Raw genomic sequence first — 21,539 nt, forward strand, 5'->3', positions numbered from 1 at the left:
GCGCACATAAGAGCACATTTATGGTTTATGGCATTACAAAATTTAATTTCAACGTACGTACAAAACTTGGAAAACGCTTACTTGAAGCATCTTGTGCCAATCGTGGGACTTCAACCCATATAGTTGCTCAACGCCTCTTTTCTTAGTGGTTGTAAAGGCTCCCTTCAATGATCTCATGCATCCAGTGGGAGTACGCAAAGTGGTGATGGCCTGCTTTACCTGCTTCTCCTCTTTCTTTGATATAATCCATGGTGCAGGCGGAAGACGAACGTGCCCACCCACCTCTCGTGGCCAAGCTTGACGCATACGTCCTGCGACCCGCAAGTCCTCACGTACGCTAACATTGTCTCGTTTACCAATAATATGTTCCCAAATACCAGATCCCACATTCTTGAAGATGTGCATGGGATCAAGAAGATGGTTGATCTTAAGATGGGTCCAATATGGCAGCCGGAAAAAAATGGAGTACCTGCACAAGGGATTGCTCTATGTGACCTTTAATCCAATTAGAGACTACACAAAACAAGATTGAAAAAACATCACTATACCTGTTCATGCCATCTGGAGGAAGAATAGTTGTAGACTCCCAAATACGCTTCCAATCTTTTGCACGAAGTGTTTGTGGAGGAATGTTACTCTTACTAGCAACATATTTAGGATGATCTGAGGGGAGAAATCGATGATGATTATCGAATATAGTCTTACACAAACCATCAGCATACTCATGTACTAACGAAGGGCCACAAATAAACAGGACATGCATGTTTACCCGATGTTTTCAAACCTGTTAAAATATAAATAAAAGTTAGAATAATAAAGTCAAACCGTCTAATTAATATATATAGCCAATAGTAATAGAGTAGGGAGGTAATTAGACGTCTTACCAGAACAATCGCTGTATCCAAGCTGTTTTAAAGCTGGGCCACTCATCTTCAATATGCTTCCAAGCAGGAGTGTCTGCGGGAATTCTCCACATGCCATCATCCGATCGATGTGAGGAATGCCATGACATGAGCTCTGCTATAGATTTGCACTTGAACATGTGTTTGATGCGAGGAATTATAGGAAAGTGTCGCAAGACTTTACGAGGTACATCAAAACTCTTCATATCTGTTCTGTACCTTGCTTCACCACAAGTGGGACATGTCAGAGCCTCCTTATGCGTCCCACGAAAGAGAATGCAATCATTGACGCATGCATGTATTTTATCATAATCCAGTCCTCCAAGAGATGTCACATAGCGCCTCGCTATGTCTCTTGAGGTGGGCAGTCTATTTTCCTTTGGAAGCATATTTGACAATAGCCTGCATCCAATATCATCAATTATAATTAGTCTTAAATCCTAAACCTTAAACCACTAATTCAAATTTATAAGTTAGAATGCTTACTTCAACAATGCGTCAAGACTTGCATTGCTCCATCCATAAACTGTTTGTATATTAAGTAGTTCAAGGGAAGCACGTAAAACTGAGAATGTGCACCCTTCAAACACCGGTGTCGATGAAGCTTTATAAAGATGCTCTTGTTCCATATCATCGTCGTCCATACCTTTGGGATCATCCTTAAAAAGATTTCGCACCATATCATCAAGCACCTCCTCTTCCACAACTTCGTGAGGTGCAGGGCTATTGTCGTCCCTTTCCCACTCATCTCTGACATTAGATCCCGAAGCTCCAGCATCATCTCGTCGACGCTTTACGTGCTCTCGTCGCGCGTAGGGTACCATGTTAGGGTGTGGTACTGCATCCTGCTTCAATTTATCAAATTATATGTTACAACTCTATTAATCTAATTTGGATACCATGAGTCATTTGAATACCATCAATTTACATCTACTCACCTCCAAACCTGTTTGATTCCATTCTCCATACATGGAGATATGATTCAAGGTAATTCGACGTGCTCGTACAATGCATCCTTGACATCGATTACACATACATTTGATCCGTTGTCCCAACCACACATCGCGATTACGATGACGCATTGTCTCATCTTCCTCAGAACTGCTTGAAGAGGTTGATGACATCCTGTGTACAAATCAGAAAACACAAACTCATTATATATTTTTAATGAAAGCACAAAAACGCGTGTATTCACGCGGCTATCTCCTACAATTTGCGTGTATAAACGCGGCTACTTCCTAAAAAACGCGTGTATTCACGCGGCTAATATCTGCAAAACACGTGTATAAACGCAGCTACAATCATGTACACGCGAATATACCTGCGTTTATATACGCGAATATAAACGCACACATAAACGCGGCGGCATATTTAAACTAAACATAGCCCGCCTTCCCCAAATATAGATTTTGAACTTAGAAATCAACAGTGCGCCTGTTTTCGCCTCTTCCAACAGCAAAGAGGGAGCAGAGAAAGGAGCACACACACGGGAGAAGGAGGGAGCAGAGAAGGAGCAGAGAGGACTCACTTTTTCAGAGGTGAGTCACTTTGTCCTGTGCCTTGTCTCTTTTGTCAGATTTGTTTACTTTGCTCTTTGCTCTTTGGGTTTGTCTTTTTGCACACGATTGGGTTGCTGCATCCTGACAGGGGCGACAATGGCTGGTCCTTTTGTAAGGACATTCTGTTTTTGTCGGGGGGTCGGTCTTTTCGAGAAATTTTTTTCGCAGGTCGCGTGTAAGAACGCGTGTAGGAACGCGTGTAACCTGTCTGCAGAGTTTTTCCACGCGCATATACACGCGTTTGTTGCCGGGTATATACACGCGTTTTTTGCCGGGTGTATACACGCGTTTCTGCAGACAGAAAGCTGCCGCGTTTCAGATTTCAGGGTTTGCAGGCATTTGACTTGTGTAATGACAATGTGTGAGTCAAGAGACAGCCCATGATGTACATGATGATGTTTGTTGCAGGTTCTTTATGGATATTCCAGGTTCTTCATCCGATCCATTTGCGTACAGCAATTGGTTGATGGAGATGATGAATCACTTTGGGCGCCAACCTGGTCCGGTTGAGTTTACAGAGTATATGTATGTCCATCCCCCTCCTTCCCTGCCTGGTGTCTATACCCCTGTCGCGAGTATCCAGGGCACTCCAGTGCCGTCTATTCCTCCGAGTCCGACGAGACGGCATGCAGCTTCTCCTCTTCCACGTCCACCGAGGAGACATACCTCGTCCCAGACACACTCACGTACACCCTCACAGCCACCATCACGTGCTCCCTCAGAGCCACTGTCACGTCAGGGCTCACAGCCACCGTCACGTAGACAATCCCCCAGTCGTGACTCCACCCGCAGCAGTAGGAAGAGTGGGAGTGGGGGAGGATGCGGCGGGTGCTTTGGTGGGGGAGGTGGGGGAGGTGGGGGAGGTAGTAGGGCACGGGGTGAGAACGCGTGTAGGAACGCGTGTAACCTGTCTGCAGAGTTTTTCCACGCGCATATACACGCGTTTGTTGCCGGGTATATACACGCGTTTTTTGCCGGGTGTATACACGCGTTTCTGCAGACAGAAAACTGCCGCGTTTCAGATTTCAGGGTTTGCAGGCATTTGACTTGTGTAATGACAATGTGTGAGTCAAGAGACAGCCCATGATGTACATGATGATGTTTGTTGCAGGTTCTTTATGGATATTCCAGGTTCTTCATCCGATCCATTTGCGTACAGCAATTGGTTGATGGAGATGATGAATCACTTTGGGCGCCAACCTGGTCCGGTTGAGCTTACAGAGTATATGTATGTCCATCCCCCTCCTTCCCTGCCTGGTGTCTATACCCCTGTCGCGAGTATCCAGGGCACTCCAGTGCCGTCTATTCCTCCGAGTCCGACGAGACGGCATGCAGCTTCTCCTCTTCCACGTCCACCGAGGAGACATACCTCGTCCCAGACACACTCACGTACACCCTCACAGCCACCATCACGTGCTCCCTCAGAGCCACCGTCACGTCAGGGCTCACAGCCACCGTCACGTAGACAATCCCCCAGTCGTGACTCCACCCGCAGCAGTAGGAAGAGTGGGAGTGGGGGAGGATGCGGCGGGTGCTTTGGTGGGGGAGGTGGGGGAGGTGGGGGAGGTAGTAGGGCACGGGGTGAGAGAGGAGATAGAGGGAGAAGAGTTAGAGGAGACAGTTCGGAAGAGGAGGAGATGAGAGAGATGGAGAGAGTGGTTTGCTATGATGTGACGGATAGGGGCGGGATAGTGATGGATGCGAGGGGGAGGGAGGTAATGGAATACATGCGTGGGGTAGTATCAAACTCATATAGAAATTGTTTTATTAAATTTAAAGATCAAAATAGCCGATTAGTTGGGGAGGTGATAGAGGCTGTACACAGTCGGTACCCCAATCCCCCACATGCTACATTCTCGGATGTATGGGGAAGGACGCGAATAAGGGAGATCTTAAGTAATAAAAGATCTCACCTTAAAAAACTCGCGTACGATGACCGGCTAAATGTAGCTGCGGGTGGCTATCCTGCCGAGAAACCTGCCACTGCGCACAAACGCGAGTGGAAGGAGGCAAAGAAACGAGCAGAGGGTGGCGTGAAGAGCAGGCAGCATGTGGAGGCACGACGGATCCAGATGGAGACCGTTGGATCTTCGCATTTCGGATCTGGCGGCGTCGAGTCATGGGAGGCAGAGTTCGTAAGTATCCTGTCACTTTATTTGATTGTTTACTTAATTCATTGATTCTATGAATTGTTTTAATCTTACAAATTGTGTTGATTATGATACAGCGACGGGTTACGGGGAGGAAGCCCACAACCCACGATACTGCGTATGCTCGCCGGCATAGCAGACGTGACACGTGGGCCATCTTCAGAGCCGAGGGACGTATTACGGACGCGCAGTTTGAGTTGGCCATGAGACCATACGGTCGACAGGTACTTGAAAATTCGTAACGAATGGTTTTGGTTTATTGAATTGCATATATATATATATATATATACTTATATACTATATATTACTTGAACAGGCACAAGCTGCTGATGATCCACCGGCCGCCGCTGCAGAGGGTGGACGTGAGCACTACTCCTCGGACATTCCGACCGATGCGAGCTCATCTGAGCATGAGGGGAGCACCGAGTCATCATCTGGGTCTGAGTAGTACTCAGATTTGTAGTATCACATTCCATATTTAGGATGTGATTGTATATATTTTTTTGTAAACTCAAGCCATGGGCTACTTCGAGATATGGACTCCCTTGTATACATGTATGAAATTTTGATAGTAATATTGAATTGATTGATCGATAGTATTACATTCATGGCTCTCTTGAATCGTGTAATGACAATGTATGCATTCATGTCGTTCTTGTCTTAATCTCCCTCGTGCATATGTTCTTCGTGGATGGTCTAATGCACCAAAAACCCTAAACCAGAGAGTGCTATTGGGTGCTGGAATGCTGGAACAGTATTCAGGCACCAAATAGCACTCTCTGGATTTTTTTTTTTGCTCTCTGTTCGCGTGTATAAACGCGTCAAAACTGCTAAAAATTGCGTGTATCTGCGCGGATACACTGGAAATAACGCGTGTATACACGCGTATAAACTGGCAGTAACGCGTGTATAAGCGCATCTAAATAAAATAAACGCGTGTACAGACGCAAGTAAAAACGCGGCTGGGACATTGGAACTGAACAGGATGCGGCTATACACCCGTGTATAACCGCGTCTAATAGTAGAAGACGCGTGTATACTGGCGTGTATTAATGCGTCTGCAAAAAAAAACGCGGCTACACACCCGTGTATACGCGCGTCTGAGAGGTACTTTACACGCGTTTTTACACGCATGTCTGTGGCCGCGAGAATACACGCGCTGATACACGGGCCCGCTACTTTTTTTCACAAGTCATTTTTAGCGGCTAAGAGCGCGGGTATGAGCCCAATCCCTTGTAGTGACTCAACAGCAGTAAACAGACAACACCATTTTGTCTAAAATAGAGCACAAAAGACAACCGTGCTCGTTTTTTTATTTTTCAGATAAACAAGAAATTAAATTAAACATTAATACTCAAGAATGTTTTGATCATATACCAATAGTTTGAAGGTCGTTTACATTATGGTAATGCCTCCCAATTGACATTCTCTCCTTCTTCTTCAAGCATCTCAAATAAGGCCACAAGGCCATGTTTGTGAGTGTACTTCTCTTCTCGTCTACTTGGTGGGCGATTCATGGCCAACTCCTACACAAACGATTAACAATTACAACTTTTAGAAATCAACATTTAGCCCACATACATACATTTAGATAAACAAAATTGCTACAAATACTTATGAATTCATGGCGCATGGTTTCATAACCACCACTCCCAAGATGAGAAGCCCCTACTGTTTGGAGTCTTGCCCTTGCCGCCTCTCTTTGTTGTTGAAACCTCTTTGGTGTCTCTGTGAGCTCCTGAGCAATGGCTTCCCACTCCCTGTCATCTAGCCAAACAAGTTTCTCTTTCCCCTCTCTAAATGCATCCCTCGCCTCTGACCTACGATGCCCCATCAAAATGCGAGCTGTATACTGTATCCACTCATTAGAGATGACATTCATAGGGTTAGATGGCTGAAACTCTTGCTTTATCTTTTTATTTATGTAATTTTTCTTCTCCTTATCTTGCTGATCCCATTTAGTCATGATAGAGTTGTGAAACTGTATAGTGCACAATTGTCGAATTCGTGTCTTCATTGCCTTCCCTGCACTATTCATTATTGGTGCCCCATCCCTAATTGTGTATATCTTGCTGTTTTCATGGTCATGTGTACTCCAGGGAGTGGAAGGTGAACCTATGGGTGTGCTGTCAATAGATGAGAGCGAAGGACGACGCTCACGTGGTGGTGGTGTCACAGGATCTATGGCACTACCACCACAACAACCTCCCCCTAAAGACCTAATACGTGAGCAATGTCTATGTGAAGAAGTGTTAGATCGAGCTGTAAGAGGAGTGGAAGGTTGTGTGGTATGAGGTGTGGGAGCTGCTATCGTACCTACGAGTGTGGGAACTGGCATCGTGAAGCCAGATGGTGAGGCAGATGTCCCTGCTCCAGAACCCCAATAACTCTGAGCCATGGCTCTCTGCTCTGGAGTCATGGACGAGAGAAAACCATATAACTGCTGGGGACTCATGCCCTGCGGTGTAGGGTTAAATGAGAAATTAGGACTGTAGTGTCGAGCGGCGGTGAGTCATCACCCATGGCGTGTTGGATAAAAAACCATATGACAAACTTGTGCGAAATGAAAATTACACGGTAAACAATGAAAGAACCATATGACAAACATTAACAATGATAAACAACAATGGTAAAACCATATCAATTTGCACCTACACTAGTGATTATGATGGTAAACATTAACAATGGTAAACAATGAAAGGACCATATGACAAACATTAACTTTCCTAAACAACAATGGTAAACCAGATCACTTTGCACCTTCAATGTCATAAAATCATTACAAATATGTCATAACTATTTGCATAATCATTAAGACACTACTACATGTTAGCCTAATATCGGCGCTTATACCGACGTCATTGAACAGGGTCTAAAAAAGCCCCGCCTCATCGGTATAAACGCCGGTATATGCGCCGGAACCACGACATCGGTATAAGCGTCGGGGAACAAAACCGGCGCCTATACCGGTGTCAATACCGATGTTTCACCGGCGCTAATATCGACGTCTATACCGGCGTCTAAACCGGCAACTATACCAGCACTTATACCGGGTTGTATACCTGCCCCTATACCGACGTTCACTGGCATCTATACCGACGGCAGTACCGGCACTTATACCGGCATATATACCGATGAATATACCGGTGTATATACCGGGGAATATACCGACGCAGTACCAAAAATTATTTTTTGGACAGAATAGTGTTGCCTGGCTGTTGCCTGGCTGCTTGCAATGAACAGGATCAACAACAGCGAACAGAGAGCACCATTCTATCTAAAATAGAGCACAAAAATAACCGTGCTCGTTTTTTTATTTTCCAGATCGATAAACAAGAAATTAAATTAAACATTAATACTCAAGAATGTTTTGATCATATACCATTAGTTTGAAGGTCATCTTACATCATGGTAATGCCTCCCAATTGACGGTCTCTCCTTCTTCTTCAAGCATCTCAAATAAGGCCACAAGGCCATGTTTGTGAGCGTACTTCTCCTCTCGCCTACTTGGTGGGCGACGATTCATGGCCAACTCCTACACAAACGATTAACAATTATAACTTTTAGAAATCAACATTTAGCCCACATACATACATTAACATAAATAAAATTGCTACAAATACTTACGAATTCATGGCGCATGGTTTCGTAACCACCACTCCCAAGATGAGAAGCCCCTACTGTTTGGAGTCTTGCCCTTGCCGCCTCTCTTTGTTGTTGAAACCTCTTTGGTGTCTCTGTGAGCTCCTGAGCAATGGCTGCCCACTCCCATCTAGCCAAACAGGTTTCTCTTTCCCCTCTCTAAATGCATCCCTCGCCTCTGACCTACGATGCCCCATCAAAATGCGAGCTGTATACTGTATCCACTCATTAGAGACGACATTCATAGGGTCAGATGGCTGAAACTCTTGCTTTATCTTTGTATTTATATAATTTTTCTTCCCCTTATCTTGCTGATCCCATTTAGTCATGACAGAGTCGTGAAACTGTATAGTGCACAATTGTCGAATGCGTGTCTTCACTCATTGCCTTCCCTGCACTATTCATTATTGGTGCCCCATCCCTAATTGTGTATATCTTGCTGTTGTCATGGTCATGTGTACCCCAGGGAGTGGAAGGTGACCCTATGGGTGTGCTATCAACAGATGAGAGCGAAGGACGACGCTCACGTGGTGGTGGTGTCACAGGATCTGTGGCACTACCACCACAACAACCTCCCCCTGAAGACCTACTACGTGAGCGACGTCTATGTGAAGAGGTGGTAGATCAAGCTGTAAGAGGAGTGGAAGGCTGTGTGGTATGAGGTGTGGGAGCTGCTGTCGTACCCACGGGTGTGGGAACTGGCGTCGGGAAGCCAGATGGTGAGGCAGATGTCCCTGCTCCAGAACCCCAATAACTCTGAGCCATGGCTCTCTGCTGTGGAGTCATGGACGAGAGAAAACCATATAACTGCTGGGGACTCATGCCCTACGGTGTAGGATTAAATGAGAAATCAGGACTGTAGTCGTAGGGCGGTGAGTCACCCATGGCTTGTTTGGACAAAAAACCATATGACAAACTTGTGCGAAATGAAAATTACACGGTAAACAATGAAAGAACCATATGACAAACATTAACAATGATAAACAACAATGGTAAAACTATATCAACTTGCACCTACAGTAGTGATTATGATGGTAAACATTAACAATGGTAAACAATGAAAGAACCTTCAATGTCATAAAATCATTACAAATATGTCATAACTATTTGCATAATCATTAAGATACATCATTTTAAAAATCATTATCTATTCTATCATCCTCATTAAGATCAGTAGCCCCAAAGAGATCTATGTCTATGTACATTTCAGCATCCTCATCATTAAAATTCCCTTGATGAAGGATGTCCTCATCATCTATGTCTTCTTCCTCATCAACATGTTTTTCAGCTTCCTTGGTTTGCACCTCTTCATTTGGATCTTGCTCTAGTTGCTCCTCTTCATTTGCTTGCTCCTCTTCATTGTTGATATCGGCTTGTTCTTGCTACTCTCCACCACCCTGTGCATCCACATCACCTTGTTGTAGCTCAAATTCTTCAAAAATTCGCTTACTGCGGGGGGCGACTTGAACCACAAATAGCCAGTGTGGATCTTTTGGATCCGCTTTAAAGACAACCTGCTCACAATGCGCTAGGCGCACAAAAGTATCTTGCTGATCGGTCCATACCTTGGTGGAGTCCACTTGGATGAGGCCACTCTTGTCTCTACGTACAGTTGCATGTGGCCCATTCGTGATTACCTTGAACCACTTCACATCAAAGATGAACAACTCAAAACTTTTGAAGCCAACCTTTAATATATCTTGAATGGTTCCAAAGTAATCAAGCATTCCAGTAATTGTGTTATCATCACTTGCACTTGCACGACTTTCTTGAACAAACTGTGCTGTGACACCACAATCAAAGGTTGCTCTTCTTTGGTCTATTCGTTCTACTCGAAAATGATGTCCATGTGACCAAAACGCCCCATATTTGTGATACTACAAATAGCACATAAAGATTGTTGATGGAGAAACAAACACTGAGACATGTAGAGAAAAAAAAGAGAGACATGTAGAACTTAAACACTTACATGCCAATCGCATCCTTTTGTAAGCTCCTCCTCCTCCTCTGTTATAGTTAAACCAGCACGTTTGGCTTCTAAAATTGTAGCTTCTAGCCATCTACCTGTGGGAAAGTCCGGAAGAGCTTGCATACCTTCTGGATATGGGAGACTTCTTGTAGTGCGATTCCTTCTGAAACTTAAACGATCTTGTACTCGCTGTCGCTTGAGAGCTTCATATGTCTCAATCCACTTCTCCATTACATGAGAGTTCAAGATGCAAAATTTATTGATTTTTTCCCTCAAATTGTTATCCATCTTTCTCTTAATGCCTTGGCCTTGAGGTTCCTCACCAATGACTCGCCTGTTAGACTCTTGAGACCATAGTCGAGGTATCTCTGGATCTGAGGAACTTAAATATTCAGTGATGTAAACAAGGGACTCTTGTATCTGCCACCCTTCTGACATACTACCCTCTGGGTGAGCCATTTGGCGAACAAATCCCTTTAATGTCTTCATAAACCTCTCCAAAAAGAACATCCATCTTGAATGGACTGTTCCAGCAACTGCAACCTCATCTACAACATGAACTAGCAGATGCATCTGGATTGTTAATAAACTTGTAGGGAAAAACTTCTCTACCATGCAGACTGCCTCTATGGAGTTTAAACGCGCTGTCTCCAAAGTGTCTCTCTTTATCTCTTTTGAAGAAATCCCGCGCACCAATGTGCCAATCTTATAGATAGTTGCTCTAATTTCTTCAGTGAGGCAATCTTTTATTGCTATGGGTAGCACAAATTGTAGAAACTTGTGCCAATCATGACTCTTGAGGCCACTAAGATCATCATCCTTTGTAAATGCACTTTTCAAGCAATGCATACAACCTGTAGGAGTCCGAAACTCTGAAATTGTCCTCTTGACTTGTTGTTCCTCCATCTTACTAAAAACCCATGGGGCTCTTGGAAGTAGCACCTTTCCGTTGGGTCTAGTGCGAGCCCACAACTCTTGCATGCAACCAATCTCTTCCAAGTCATCCCTTTGGCCTTTAGTCTCCTTTTTTCCTGTCATGGTCTTCCACAGAATGTCAGCTACATTCTTGAAAATATGCATCGGGTCAAGCAAATGGTTTATAAGGAGATCACCCCAATAGGGGAGTTGGTGAAAGATAGAGAGCCTCTTCATCCCAGGACATGCCAAGTTGCCACATTCCTCCCATTTGATCTTCCAATCGCTTGCCTTCAATGCACTTGGAGGAGGTCTTCCTAGATTACCATCCCGCAATTCATGATTTTCTGGAAGATACCTAACATGTCCTTGGTAGACATTCTTTCGTAATGCTTTTGAGTATCTTGAATCAAGTCGAGGACCACATACATGACATGCATTGTAACCCGATAAAGACAAACCTGAGCATTCTCCATAGCCAGGCCAATCATGCATTGTCCACATGAGAATACCTTGCACAGTTGTAAGTCTTTGGCCACTCTGCTGCTTTGACATGTCCTTCACTTCAATTCCGTTCCACAAGGTGCGTAACTCATCAATAAGTGGTGCCAAATATACATCCATGTTCTTCACCTTGTACTTTCCTGGAACTATTAATGAGAGCAACAAATGACCTTTCTTTATTGCTAACCATGGCGGAAGATTATAATTCACAAGGCAAACAGGCCATGTGCTCCATGAAGAGCTCCTTAAACCAAAAGGGTTTACACCATCCATTGCTAGGCCAAGACGGAGGTTTCGAGGTTCTTCCTTAAAAGCCAGCCATTTCTCTTCAATGTGTCTCCATGCGGGTGAATCAACAGGTACACGCATCACTTCATCTGTGGATCGAGTTGTGGCATGCCATGTCATCAAGCTTGCTATAGATTTGCATCTGAACATGCTTTTTATTTTTGGGATGATTGGAAAGTGCCTAAGAACCTTTACCGGGACAGCTTCCCCCTGAACATCTTCTCTATATCTGTTAGAGCCACAATGGGGACATTCTTGCAAATGCTCATATTCATGGCGGAAGAGGCAACAATCATTGCGACAAGCATGAATATTATTATTATCCATGCCTATGGATTTTAATAACTTCTTGGCATCTGCACGAGATGGAGGCATCTCGTTGCCAGGGGGCAATATCTGGTCTTTCAAAAGCCTGCAAGTATGGCAATATCTGATCGTTACTATTAAGATTTAGTCAAATACAAGTTGAAAATTTATCATTTCAACAGTAGGTGTAATCTCCAAAAAAAGTCGTTACTTGAATAGTTCAGTGACACTTGTATTAGACCATCCAAAAATTGACCGACTGCAAATTTAGCATCGTAAGAGATGCACGCAATACAGATATGTTGGCACCATTATATAATGGAAGGCGTGCAAGTTTACGCATGGCCTCTTCCTCTGGTTCATAATTTGACCGTTGAGAATGTCGTGGTTGATGATCTTCATGTTCATGCTCCTCGAAGAGAGCTTCTTGTTGCTCGATGAAGGCATCCAACATTTCTTCCATTGGACCTTCTTCCATTTCCTGACCTTCTTCCATTCCCTCGGGTGCTGTTAATTGAGCTTCATCTGTCACTCCCTCTTGCGATATCCTCATCCTTTGTTGGGGACGAGAATTCACAGGCGCAATGTTATCAAGATGCGGCTGCACACTTGCTTAGTTGTACGATTGAAACCGTAAATTTTGCAAGCGCTCCATTGGAAATATGCCAGCGTCATGAACATGCTGGTTGCAAATCCTTCATTTTCGAAAGATTTGGTACTTACATCGCATGCATGGACACGCTATTCTCTCTTCAAGATTGAGAGGCTCCATCTAGCAGGATAACATGTATATGTAGCTCATTAAATACAAATCATTATGCATTACACAAAGCATTATGTAAACCATAAAACAGGGCTTCTTTTCCCCAGCCGTGGGGGAGATTTTAAAAATAACATTTAAAGCGTCAAACGGGCTTCTTTTCCCCAGCCGCCGTTGAGGGAGACTTTAAAAATATTAAAAAAAACGTCAAACGGGCTTCTTTTCCCCAATCGTTGAGGGAGATTTTAAAAATAACTTATACATTAGCTTATCTTCTCTCCATACAAAATTAAGAAGGTAATTAGAACAAGGATGGAGAGAGAAGCTATCTCTATTCATAAATAGCTATTTATAAAGGCCTTATGCAAAAATCTATATGCATAGATTCTGTAAATAGAGCCTACACATTGAGCTCTATGCATAGAAGCCTACACCTAAAGCTGAACGCATAGAGCCTTATGCATAAAGCCTATGCATAATGATCTATACATAAGCTTATGTGTAATGCTCTATACGTAAGTCTTATGCAAGCTTTATGAATAAGGTTTATGGAATCGTATGCATAGTATGGCTTGCAAGGCTTAAGTATAAGCTTGCATAATAAGGCTGCAAGACTTATGCATAAGCTCTATGCATAAGCCATATGCATAAGTCTTATGCATAAGCTCTATGCATAAGTCTTATGCATAAGCTCTATGCAAGACTTATGCATAAGCTCTATGCAAGACTTATGCATACGCTCTATGCATAAGCCATATGCATATCTTATGCATAAGCTCTATGCATAAGTCTTATGCATAAGCTCTATGCAAGACTTATGCATAAGCTCTATGCATAAGCCATATGCATAAGTCTTATGTATAAGCTCTATGCTATAAGCCTTCTGCACTATGCTAACCCTTAATCCCATCACCCAATGGTGTAATAAACATGATCTTGTCTTACATGGATAAGAGATCTTACCTTGATAACACTCTATGAATAAAGAGAATACCTTATGCATAGAAAAACAGAGCATAAGAAATATATGTTATATGTATAAGAGAGTATAAACATTCAAAAAGCTTATGCTCTCCATCCATGCAAGGCACTCTACATCAAAAAAAGCTTTATGCATAAAAACATAACGCATGTGAAGCCTTATGCATAAAGCTCATCCATAAGATTTATACATAAAACATTATGTATTAAGCTTTATGCATAGATCTTAATTCATGCCTTCAGCTAGATTCATATAGCTCTATGCATAAACTCTATGTATAGAGCTTGCATAAGCTTACAAGCCCTATGTATAGAGCTTTCATAATCTTACAACCTCTATGTATAAAGCCTATACATAGAGCATATGCATTAAGCTTTTACAAGAAGGCTATGCATAGAGCTTTCAACAAGAAGGCTATGCAAGCTCTATGTACAATGTCCATGCAAGCTTTCAAGAAACCTATGCATAGAGATTTTATAAGCTTGCAAACTCTATGCATAAAGCCTATGCATAGAGCTTATGCATAGAGATTTCACAAGCTCGCAAGCTCTATGAATAGAGCTTATGCATAAAGCTTGCAAGAAGGCTATGCATAGAGATTGCAAGCTTATGATAGGTTTTATGCATAGATCTTGAATTAATCCTATGTATAATCTTGTAAGAACCCTAAACTAAACCTAAACCATAAAACAGGGATGCAATAATACGTAGAAAAAAGCATAAACAAGAAAAATCGAAAGAGGGTCTACCTCTTTTTTGCGAAGCTGAAGGAGAGGATTGGTGAAAGAGCTGCAAAACAGAATATTAAACAAAATAATTAGTAAATTAAACATAAGAATAAGAACTAATACAAAGTAATACAAAACCCTAAAATCTCTATGCATGCATTAGGAGATCTATGCATACATAGAGAGCTCTCAACATGCATAGAGAGCCAAAAAAAACACAAAACCCTAAACGTCCTATATCCTAAATTAAAAAGCAAAAGCAAGAGCATATTAGTAAAAGTGGAGAAGGAGAAGAGGAGAAAAGAGGAAAGAAGGAGAAAAGAGGAGAGAGGAGAAAAGAGGAGAAGAGGAGAAAAGAGGAAACGCATACCTTCTCTGCAACACCGCGGAAAACAGAGAACAATACGCTCTCGGTTGTAAAAAACTTACGAGCGTCGGTATGTCCTTCGGTATAAGCGCCGGTATATACTTCGGAATGTGCGTCGGTATCAGCAACGGTATATGCTTCGGTATGTGCTTCGGTATACGCGTCGGTATACGAAAATTTCAAATTAGCCCGCCCGACTTGTCTCCTCCAAGATTACGACGGGCATACTGACGTTCGACATTTGCGTCGGTATGCCCTCAAGCTCTAGTAGTGAGATACATCATTTTAAAAATCATTATCTATTCTATCATCCTCATTAAGATCAGTAGCCCCAAAGAGATCTATGTCTATGTACATTTCAGCATGATGAAGGATGTCCTCATCATCTATGTCTTCTTCCTCAACATGTTTTCCAGCTTCATTGGTTTGCACCTCTTCATTTGGATCTTGCTCTAGTTGCTCCTCTTCATTTGCTTGCTCCTCTTCATTGTTGATATCGGCTTGTTCTTGGCTGCTCCCCACCACCCTGTGAATCCACATCACCCTGTTGTAGCTCAAATTCTTCAAAAATTTGCTTACTGCGGGGGGAGCGACTTGAACCACAAATAGCCAGCATGGATCTTTTGGATCCGCTTTAAAGACAACCTGCTCACAATGCTCTGGGCGCACAAAAGTATCTTGCTGATCGGTCCATACCTTTGTGGAGTCCACTTGGATGAGGCCACTCTTGTCTCTACGTACAGTTGCATGTGGCCCATTTGTGATTACCTTGAACCACTTCACATCAAAGATAAACAACTCAAAACTTCTGAAGCCAACCTTTAATATGTCTTGAATGGTTCCAAAGTAATCAAGCATTCCAACAATTGTGTTATCATCACTTGCACTTGCACGACTTTCTTGAACAAACTGTGTTGTGACACCACAATCAAAGGTTGCTCTTCTTTGGTCTATTCGTTCTACTCGAAAATGACGTCCATGTGACCAAAACGCCCCATATTTGTGATACTACAAATAGCACATAAAGATTGTTGATGGACAAACAAAAACTGAGACATGTAGAGAAAAAAAAGAGAGACATGTAGAACTAATACACTTACATGCCAATCGCATCCTTTTGTAAGCTCCTCCTCCTCCTCTGTTATAGTTAAACCAGCACGTTTGGCTTCTAAAATTGTAGCTTCTAGCCATCTACCTATGGGAAAGTTCGGAAGAGCTTGCATACCTTCTGGATATGGGAGATTTCTTGTAGTGCGATTCCTTCGGAAACTTAAACGATCTTGTACTCGCTGTCGCTTGAGAGCTTCATATGTCTCAATCCACTTCTCCATTACATGAGAGTTCAAGATGCAAAATTTGTTGATTTTTTCCCTCAAAATGTTATCCATCTTTCTCTTAATGCCTTGGCCTTGAGCTTCCGCACCAATGACTCGCCTATTAGACTCTTGAGACCATAGTCGAGGTATCTCTGGATCTGAAGAACTTAAATATTCAGTGATGTAAACAAGGGACTCTTGTATCAGCCACCCTTCTAACATACTACCCTTCGGGCGAGCCATTTGGCGAACAAATCCCTTTAATGTCTTCATAAACCTCTCCAAAAAGAACATCATCTTGAATGGACTGTTCCAGCAACTGCAACCTCATCTACAACATGAACTAGCAGATGCATCTAGATTGTTAATTAACTTGTAGGAAAAAACTTCTCTACCATGCAGACTGCCTCTATGGAGTTTAAACGCGCTGTCTCCTGTAACATACCCATTGTAAATAACAATGTACTTGCTTCAGGGTTGAAAAATGTAACATACCCATTGTAAATAACAATGTACTAGCTTCAGAGTTAAAAAATATAACTTAGTTTGTCATTTTTACGATCAAAAAACTTCTATTTTTAGAAAATGAGCCATTTTTGCTTAGAAATTTATAATTTTGAATCCAAAATTGGAATCTACACGTAATTTCACGCTTAAAATAGTTTTTTTCTGAACAAAAAACGGGTACTCAGAATGGGTTTAATTAAGCTTTTAAGCCTTTAATCTGCGAAGTTCCAACCTAAAATAGTAACTATCCAGGCGTCTAATCAACGAACGGAACACGCCCCCATGGTCACGGGGCAAGGCCAGACATTTTCGTCAAAAAAAAATTTTGACCCCCCGGGACGACGGCGGGCGGCCGGCGTGGGCCCCACCACGGGCACCGCCCGTGAAACGACCGACAATCCACCCGGGACACCCAAGTGTGTACACGACCTAGACGCACCCTCCAGCACACCCCTACACGTACCCCCTCCTCCCAGAACCCTCTATCCACAGGTGTCGCGCTCTCTCTCTCTTGGGGACACCTCCACCCCCATGTGTCACACTTTCTCTCTCTTCGAGACACCTCCACCCCAAGGTGTCTCACGCCCACACTCTCTCCCGGACACCTACACCACCCAGGTGTCACCCTCCCGCACCCGGACGTCCACCCTCCAGCACCTATAAAAGGACCCTCCCAGCCCCCTTCTCCAAGCAAGCCCCCAGCAAGGTCCTACGCGCAAGCCCTCCCTCAAGTTCTAGGACATGTCCTACACTCTTCTCCCCCCCCGTGTGAATAGACTTAAAGTGTGCTTGTTCTCCAACCCTTGCCTTGCTCTTCCCTAGGCCTCCCTAGACGTACACTCTTCTCAAGAGCTCTCCAAGTTAAGGACACCCTCTCAATTTCCCCCCCCCATATGCGGCGACTTAAACTTAGGCTAAGAGGTCGTTCCTACGCATAAGCCCAACAAGCTTTTCCTACCCCAAACGGACTCCGTTTTGGAATCCGTTTGAACCAGTAGAATTCTCTCTTTTCTCTCCACGTTCCCAACCTCTTATATTCACCCCATTCTCTGTCTATCCTCTTAAAACTCTTGTGCTCCTATGGCGCCGAAACGCCGCCGAAATGAAGAACCACGCGCTGCCCAAGGAGGGAATGAAGCGAATCGTGTCCCTGCAATCGGCTTCGCCCCTCTTGAAGCGAATAGGCACGAAAACGATAACCAGGTTGGTCATTTAACAAGTTTAAGTAAAATTCTCGCTTATGAAGCTTAATGCAAGGATTCGAAATAATAGGAAAGGAACCAAGGTTAAACCCCTAGTATAGATGGCCTAAAGTACCTTATGGTTACTCTTAAGTAAAGTTATAAGATAATAATTTTGCTTTTGAATCATTGTCTTTCCGAAACGATGGTTTTTGTTAATGTGTGAATTCATTGAATAAAGGCTATGTCTCTTTTTATTGGATACACTGCTGGTTTATTGGTAACATGCAGGTATAGCTTCTCCCCCCCTTAGCTAACTCCGTGCTTGCCTGTGTAGCCGGGCGGAGGATATAGCGAGGCCGGGAGTCGGCCCAGGGCAATCCCCTCCTATGCCACTGGGAATTGGATTTCACCACCAGGGTGATGTATATATGCTGCCTAGTTCTGTGGGTCCAGGCTAGTGCGGTGACTTAACCCCCACCTCATGAGGAGACGTCCCCTCCGAAGGGCGAGAGGGTTTGGTACAAGCGGCAGTACCTGAGGGGGTGACAGGACGGCTTGGCCCTCATCGGCTAGCTGATGAGGGCCAAGCCGCCGTCCTGTCACCCCCTCAGGTACTGCCGCTTGTACCAAACCCTCATCGGCTGACTGACGACGAGGGGAGACGGTCCGTGAGGTTTATCCAGCTGGTTGAGGCTGGAAGATCGAATTCTAGAGCATCGGTATGGTTGTGGTTGTGGTTGTGATTGGATTGTGGTTATGGTTATGGTTATGGTTTGGACATGAAGTTTGGATTGGAATATCGGCCCGGTTCCAGGGTCTTTGTAAATATTTTTCACTGTAAGTATGTTTGTTGATTTCAATGTTGTGCTAAGGAAGATTTCTTTTAAGGAATCAAGTGTAATTAATTAACAAAGAAATTTGTTTTTAAGTGTTTCACAGTGTGGTAGGACTTAATTAGAAAACAATTGAACGGGTGAGTGTGTGGAAAGTGGGAGAATGGATGCCCTGACGGTACCATTCTAAGGATGGGTGGACCCGGTCAGTCGGGCTTTCTACTAGTCGTAACTTACGATACTTAGGGAATAGTAGAATCCCGAACAAGACTTGTTTTAGGGGACCGAGCCAGCGGCCGTGCCTCATGAATTAGGGGGGGAAAAAGGCGTTGGCTTCCTTGAACCAAGTGTGGGTCTTGTTCCATCTCCACGCACATTCCGTGTGCTGGGGATTAGAATTTCCTTTAGGATGACTACGCTTCCCCTACGAGATAGAGTTAGGTCCCTCTGTTTGCTCGTAACCTTGTATTTCTACAAGATCGAGGTATCGTCAATCGGAAAATAACACGAGACTTAACCGCCTATCAAAAGGATTCCCCCCCCTACGGGTTGGGGTCCTTACACGTGGTATCAGAGCAGGTTTAGACTTGGGAGATTATTCTCTTGTTGCTCTAGGAATTCTTGTTAAACTAATCTAGTTACGGCTGGATGCAGGAGGACAAGATGGATCCCTATTCTCGCTTCCTGGTATTCCAATGCATGTTCATGACTACTTGTCGCTCTTCCGAATTTGAGTTCCGTGACACTATGATGCACATTGTAGACAAGCTAACCCTTCCTCATTACACTCGCATCGAAAGGGGATGGAACAGAGCTGAGTATTGGCATCGTCGATCTACCTATTTCATCATTCGAGCTGAGCACGTCGGCAATCTCACCAACGACTTGAGGCGGATCCGATATCCCGAGATGTTGCGGATGGTTCGCCTGTTCTGGTTTATTGGCACTCCTCGTAACACCTATGTCACTATCGATGGGAATCGCATGTTGCAGAATCGATGGGTTTATGATAGTGTGACTCGAGTTGTATCCCCTGATAGAGTAGCCGTTACCCGTCTTTCTAGACGTGGTTTACCTCCCCTACCAGAGACTTATCGAGTTCTTGAAACCATGGGAGAACCCCCCTACTTTTTCAATGCTACCACCGCAGATCTTTATTAGGCTCCCTAGAGGACTACCATGTATATAAATAAGATTGGATTTAGTCCAATCCTTGTAAATGGCTTGGTTCACTTGTAAATATCAAAGCTTGGAATAAAAGGTTTTGATTTTCACACTCATTGTCTTATGTGTATTAAACCGCCTAAGTGATATGATTCTAAATTGAGCTTCATATTGATAACCAGGATCGTCAACTTCTTGCTCCCAATGCATAATATACAGATACACAGGAGAAGAAGCTTCTCCTCAAACAAATGCAACCTCCCTCATTTAATGGGGCAGGTTCAAAGATTGAAAGGGATGCAGAAGTTTGGATAGAAGCCATGGACGATTACTTTTCGGCTGCTGGTACACAGGAATCAAGAATCAATCCATGCTTGCCAGATTCCGTCTTATCGGGGACGCCAAACTTTGGTGGAGGCAATGGTGCCGAGATAAGGGCGTCACTGAAGATACCCAAACCTGGAGTGACATTAAGAAAGCTGTGAAGGGCCGTTATCTTCCCCCATCTCATGAATCTATTAAGATGAACGAGTTCTTCAGCCTCAAGCAGCTTAGCTTAACCTTGGAGGAATACTACTCAAAATTTGTCACACTTGGCAAATATGCTCCACCTATGTCGATCACTCAACAAGTGGCCCGATTTTGCCAAGGGCTGAATGAACCTTTGGATTCTCGCCTTGAAGCAATGAAGCCAACTACCTTGCAAGATGCTCTTACCCGAGCCAAACCTCTGGCTAAAGAAGTAAAGAGTGGTCAAGCAAAGAAAGAGTCTATCCTGAGTCTAACCCAAGGGGGCGCCTTCAGAGGAATTACCAATCGAATTTCCACCACAACACTATTGGTCAGTACCCCAATAATTTTATCCCCCGTAGTTATGCTAATTCCACTTCAGAATCCTATGGGGACCAAAGGTGCTTTTATTGCAATGAAGTTGGCCACTTCCGGAATGAATGCCCCAAACTTGCAAGACCCTCTCTCAATCCTAGTGTCATTGCTGCTCCACAAGGCGGCCGGGCAGTTCAAGGTCGTGGGACTCCTAATAACCGCCAAGCTAGACGAGGTAGTGGTGGACGAGGTAGTGGTGGACGTGGTAGTGCTGGACGAGGTAGTGCTGGACGTGGTAGAGGTCGTGGACTGACTGCCCGTGTCTGCTCTATGATTGGTGAACTGACTTTAGAGATGGAAGAAGAAGAGAAAGCCACCATTCATGCAACTGTAGAACATCAAGGACCTAATCACATCAGTTTTCTGTTATCCAAGCTCCGGCTACTTATCAAGGTAGATCTTTCCAGCTCTTGATTGATTGTGGTAGTACGCAAAGCAATGATTGTTGAGTTAGCTAGTGGAAAAGAAGAAGTATCCTGACATTGTGTGGGAGATCTGGAATTTGAATTGGGTGGTGAATCAACCCATGGGTATTTCAGAAGCTTACCATTAGGGATTTATGATGGAATCCTTGGTAT

At 43.7% G+C, this 21,539-nt stretch overlaps 2 long non-coding RNA genes across 2 annotated transcripts; both read right to left on the reverse strand.

Annotated features, from left to right (window-relative positions):
- Positions 1-214: 214 nt before the first annotated feature.
- Positions 215-1,118, reverse strand: LOC147605698 (uncharacterized). The gene is made up of 3 exons (XR_015265125.1): positions 885-1,118; positions 549-784; positions 215-469 (listed from the first exon to the last, which is right to left on the reverse strand). It is a non-coding gene; the product is annotated as an uncharacterized LOC147605698 (long non-coding RNA).
- A 517-nt stretch (positions 1,119-1,635) lies between these two features.
- Positions 1,636-8,612, reverse strand: LOC147605699 (uncharacterized). The gene is made up of 4 exons (XR_015265131.1): positions 8,017-8,612; positions 5,989-6,137; positions 1,841-2,027; positions 1,636-1,747 (listed from the first exon to the last, which is right to left on the reverse strand). It is a non-coding gene; the product is annotated as an uncharacterized LOC147605699 (long non-coding RNA).
- Positions 8,613-21,539: the final 12,927 nt, after the last annotated feature.

Source organism: Cibotium barometz, chromosome 59 (assembly GCF_041138505.1).
Source record: "Cibotium barometz isolate CiBa-2024 chromosome 59, ASM4113850v1, whole genome shotgun sequence".
Taxonomy (NCBI): Eukaryota; Viridiplantae; Streptophyta; class Polypodiopsida; order Cyatheales; family Cibotiaceae; genus Cibotium; species Cibotium barometz.